This window comes from Hipposideros armiger, unplaced genomic scaffold (assembly GCF_001890085.2).
Source record: "Hipposideros armiger isolate ML-2016 unplaced genomic scaffold, ASM189008v1 scaffold_862, whole genome shotgun sequence".
Lineage (NCBI taxonomy): Eukaryota > Metazoa > Chordata > Mammalia > Chiroptera > Hipposideridae > Hipposideros > Hipposideros armiger.
The window spans coordinates 514,313-519,659 of record NW_017732212.1 but is presented as its reverse complement, the minus strand read 5'-3'; the positions used below and the strand labels follow the sequence as shown (position 1 = coordinate 519,659).

General features: G+C 52.6%; 1 long non-coding RNA gene across 1 annotated transcript; it reads left to right on the top strand.

Annotated features, from left to right (window-relative positions):
- Positions 1-1,600: 1,600 nt before the first annotated feature.
- Positions 1,601-4,989, top strand: LOC109374797 (uncharacterized). The gene is made up of 2 exons (XR_002122457.1): positions 1,601-1,680; positions 4,348-4,989. It is a non-coding gene; the product is annotated as an uncharacterized LOC109374797 (long non-coding RNA).
- Positions 4,990-5,347: the final 358 nt, after the last annotated feature.

Sequence of the window (5,347 nt, the reverse complement as noted above, 5' to 3'; positions counted from 1 at the left end):
TGAATAGCAATGCCTTGCAGGAGACGAGTGAGGGCACTGGGCCTTGGAAGAAAGTGGGAAGGCTCCCAGTGAAGGAGAGGACATGGGAGACTAGGGTAAACAACAGGCTAGGAAAAAAAAAGGGGATGGGGGTGGGGCTGGAAAGGGTCTCCCAGACAGAGGGCATGGGCAAAGGCAGGATGGTAAGAAAAAGATTGGGCATATATGGGGTGCTGTGACAGCTGATGCATTTGCCACAAAAAGGGGCAGAGCAGTGAAGAAGGTCCAGTGTATCTCCCCTCAGGCGAGATCGGATCAGACAACACTGGGACCCTGTAAGGTGGGTGAGAGAGGTTGTCCAGCCAGCCAGAATGGACATCAGGACACTGTGCATCCACAGCCCACAGTGAAACAGTCACGGACCAAGTGATTGCTGGGGGTGAGCTGCCTGAGATGGGTGCTGTTGTCGCCTGGCTGCTGGGCCCTGGGCAGGTGCCTGATGCCCTCCAGCCCTCAGTTTCTTCTTCCACAAAGTGGTGGTCACAGGCCATCTCTCACTGTTCCCCATTCCTTCTCCACTATAGTAGCACTGTGCCCCAGCACTCCCCCTTTGGGGCCTGTGTCTCTAGAACCTCCCTTTCAAACCTAAAAGAGGCCCCATTTCTCTCAGTGGCTGGCATGCCCTCCCACCCAGGTGCCTTCACAGCCTCCTCAAGTGCAGGCCCCTATCACCACTCCAGTCTCCGGGAGACCTTCCCTTCCCAGTGTTTTATTTTATTTTATTTTATTTGGGAATTGGGAAAGGGGAACAGTGTTGGGGAGTTGGGGAAGGGGAACAGCCAAGTTGTTGTCCATCAATCTTAGTTGCGGAGGGCGCAGCTAGCTCAGCTCCAAGTCCAGTCGCCATCCGTCCCTGGGCAGCTCGCTGCTGCTCAGCTCAAGGTGTGGTGTTCAATCTTAGTTGCGGGTGGGCATAGCCCACCATCCCATGTGGAGTCCAACAGGCAACCTTGTTGCTAAGAGTGCATGCTCTCACCAGCTGAGCCATCCTGCCACCTGTTGGCAGCTCAGCGGCAGCTCAGCTGGGGGGGGGGGCTCAGAGTCACTGGCCCAAGTGGGAATCCAACCCTCTACCCTTTTGCTCAGAGCTCCTGCTCTTAACCAACTGAGCCACTCCCCCGGCCCCCTTTTCCCAGGTTTTTCAGCCCCCCGCCCCCCACCCCAATAGGCTCAGGGCCCCAAGGCCTCTCATGGCTGGAAAAGCTCCAAGGGCAACCCTCCCCAGCCCACCATACTCTTCCAGTTCCCCAATAGGGATTTGGCTTGGGCAGACACTCTGTAAGTTTACTGAGTGCCTACTATGTGCAAAGCGCTGCTGGAGGCTGCAGAATTCCCAGGTAGCTTGGGCTCCAGTTCTGCACCCGGTTTTTTGGGTGTCAGGGCTCCGGAGGGGCCTTTAACTTTTTCTGGGCCTCGACTTCCCCTTCTCACACGTGAAATAACAACATCCCCTGGGTGGAAGGTGGAATCCAGCCCAGGGCCCTGGGATAACAGAGGCACGCCACGAGGCTGAGCGAGGCCAAGCGCTGACACCCACAGCCAGGCCTCCTTGCCCGCGGCCAGGTAGGTCACCGTGCGGGCTGTGGCGCCGGGCACGGGACAGGCCGGCCTCACCGCGCCTAGGCCCGGGCGGCCAGCCAGGTGAGCGCGCGCGGGAGCTCCAAACGCATCGCTGGCGGCCGTGCGTCCACCCGAGCGACTCCAGGTCATGGAGCCGCGCGCGCGGGGCGCCACGGACCCTAGGGGGAGCAGAGGAGGTATGGGGGTGGGGGTGGGGTAGGCGCGTCCCCGCCACACCTGGCCCCGCCTGTCTGCTCCTTCCCTTCCGACAGGTGGTAAACAAGGCAGGCCTGGTGCCCGAGCGGCGGCGGCGGCGGTGGCGGCGGCGGCGGCGGCGGCGGGCAGTGACCCAGCGACCTCGACTGGGCTCAAGGCCCGCTACCCGCACCCGCACCCGCACCCGCACCCGCGCCACAGGGCTGCGCACCGGCTTCGGGGGCTCTCAGGGGTCTCCGGGAGATGTGCCAGAGAGTTCTGCCCGGGGTCACTGGGGACACCTGGGCACTTACGGTCTCTGGTGAATTGCAGGGTCTTAGGCGGGGGCCTCTGGGGATAAGTGGAGGGGCAATGTGAGGCTACGTGGGCCACCAAGGTTGCCTAGGGTATCTGGAGGGGAATCGAGGGTCTCAGGGCCACAGGGGGTCAGACCGTGTTCTCTCGGGACATCTGAGGGAATCGGGGTCCCTCTTGATATTGCGGGGAAAGAGTTTGGAATAAGGAATTATGAGGGGGCAGTCGGAGGCGTCCAGAGATAGTCACAGAGTGTTCGGAGTGTCCAGGAATACGGCGGTCAAATAGCTGTCTCCAGGGATATCGTGGGGGCCAGCGGGGAACCATGCGCGTACCCGCGATGGCCGGGGTTCGCGGGAGATGACAGGGACAGTCGGCGACCTCTGGAACTGTCGAAGGAGTGGTCGGGGGGCTCCGGGGATCCTGAGGGGCATTCTAGTCTTCGGACGTCGGAGGGCTTCGGGGTTCGCCGAGGCTCGGGGTCGGTGTTGACCTGTGCTTTTCCGCTGCCCAGGCCGCCGCCCTCCGCAGCGGGCGGGTCCCAGAGCCTGGCGGCTCCTGGAGCGGCTGGATGCGCGCCCCCTGGCGGCCAGAGCTGCGGCCGACGTGGCGGCACTGGTACGCAAGGCCGGCGCCACACTGCGCCTGCTCCCCAAGGATGGTGCGTGTTGAGGGCAGGGCCTCCCCGGGGGGGCGGGGTTGGAGTTCTGCTGAGTTCTGAGGTGGCAGGTGTGAGTTAGAGGGGCGGGGCTCGGAGGGAGGTTGGGGGGGGCGGGCCTTGTGGTTATCTTAGTTTATTGCTCTAGGAGGTGACACTTGAGAGGGCTATTGCAGTAGGTGAGTGTTGGAAGATTAGTTGAAGGTGCGAGGATGGATGGTTATCTCCGTCAGCGAAGCTTAGAATGGCATTTCTGAGAAGGCTGGGCCTGGAGAGAGTTGGAGGCCGGCACTTAGCTAAGGGGCGGGTCTGGAATGCTGTCTAGAGGGTGGGTCCCATAAACGCATTGTGGGCGGGGCTCGAAATGTCGAAAATGGTTCAGGTGTATAAGCTAATTAAAGGGCGGAGCCTGGAATGTTCAGGAGTCAAATCCTGGAGGGTGCACCTGGAGGGTTATTTGAGGGGCAGGGTCTGCGTGTTTAGAGGGAAGTAGGGAGGTCCAGAGGATGATTCAAATAGCCGGTCCCAGGATTATTATTTAAGAAGGAGGGATAAGGACAGTTATTTCTGTAGGCAGAGCCTTGAGAGGACACTGCCTAGGTAGTTAAATGGTGGGCAAGGTCCGGGTGTGAGTTCAAAGAGATGAAAGTTAGATTGTTAAAGTAGGGGGCGGGTCTTACGTGGTTTCTATGGAGAGTCACTAACAGCTTTCATTTCCTCTGCCATCCCCCAGCAGGTAGCGTGTTGGACTGTAAAGACAGTAATGTCAAAAATAAAAAAGACAGTAATGTCATGGATAGTCGTCTGTCATTGTAGGCCCCCTTGCTACCCACTCAGAGTTCCCAGCATGGCAAATACAGTACGTTGTGAAATACCTTGGGTTCTTTGAGGAGCTTAAGAAGCCTAGGGGCTGGAGATTTGCTTAATGAACCTTGGGTGGGGAGAGGGTAGCTTAAGAGGAATGGAGCTGCAGGAGAGAAATGGACAGGACCAGGCTGAGAATCCGGCAGAAGTCAATGTTGGAAGTCTCTCCATTGATTTAGGTCTTCTTTAATTTCTTTCAAAATGTTTTGTAGTTTTCAGACTACATTTGTTACAGTTCTTTGGTTAAATTTATTTCTAGGTAATTTATTATGTTAAGGCTATTGTAAATGGAATTATTTTCTTAATTTCATTTTTATTTTGTCTATAGAAATACAATTGATTTTTGTATATTGATCGATCCTGTGACCTTGCCAAACTTGCTTATTAGTTCTAATAGCTTTTTAGTGGATTCCTACAATTTTCTATACAATGTCATCCACAATAGAGATGGTTTTCTTCCTTTCCAATTTGATGCCTTTAATGTCTTTGTTCTTGTCTAACTTCCCCTGACTAGAACTTCAAGGACAATATTAAATAGAAGTAGCAAGAGCAGCATTGTTGTTTTGTTCCTGATCTTGGATAGAAACTATTCAAACTTTCACATTAAGAATGATCTTAGCTGTCTTCTGAACCCATTGTTTCTGATAGTAAATCAGCTTATAATGTTATTGGGGTTACCTTGTATGTAAAGAGTGATTTTTCTCATTGGTTACCAGACCGAAGTCCATGTGCCTGACACTTGGCCAAAACTGAAAACATCAGAGTTTGGAGTAAAGAAATGTTTACTGATTAAGAAGGCACCAAAGAAGAAGATGGGAGACCTTGTGGTGCTTCAATTCCATCTTGCTCATTGGATCAGGCCAATGGTTTTTAAGGGGCTTGGAGGAACAGGTATGCAGAAATTCTGGTGGAGTAAGTTTTAATTGGAGGACCTCGGAACTTGACCATTGATGGTAAAGGGGCATCAACACTGGACCTTCCTGGACAATGGACCATCGGCTTCTGAAAGGGTTCTGGTGTTCAAGTTCCAGTTATGCCCTGGTTCTTTGGTTCCATGAGTTAGGGGACAAGACTTTGGTCCCAGGTGCAGCTGGAGGCTAAAGTTCTCTCCTCTGCACATGCCCTGGATGCACGACTTACAGCCTTGGTCTGCAGTCTCTGAAAAGCAACTCAGTATCTCCTTAAACAGGATAGGACCATTTTGAGCTTGTTCTGCAGTTACATTTGTGTTTGCAATGTTTTCTCTTTGGATTTTGACATTTTGGCTATGATATATCTGGATATTAGTCTCTTTGCATTTATCCTAGTTGGAGTTCATTAAGCTTCTTGAACATATGGATTAAAGTTCATTAATGAAATTTAGGATGTTTTTAGCTATTATGTCTTAGCATAATTTTTCTGGCCCTCTCTCTATCTCCACTTCTTCTGGTACTCCCATGACACATATGTCGGAGCACCTAATGGCGGCCCATATTTCTCTGATGCTGTGTTCGTTTTTCATGATTCCTTTTACTGTCTGTTCTCCAGATTGCATAATCTGTATTGATCTCTCTTGTAGTTCACTGATTATTTTTTCTGCCAGTTCAAATCTACTGTTAGCCCTTCTAGTGAATTTTTTTCATCTTGGTTATTGTACTTTCCAACTCTGGGATTTCCATTTGCAGATTTTATATATATATATATATATATATATATATATATATATATATATATATA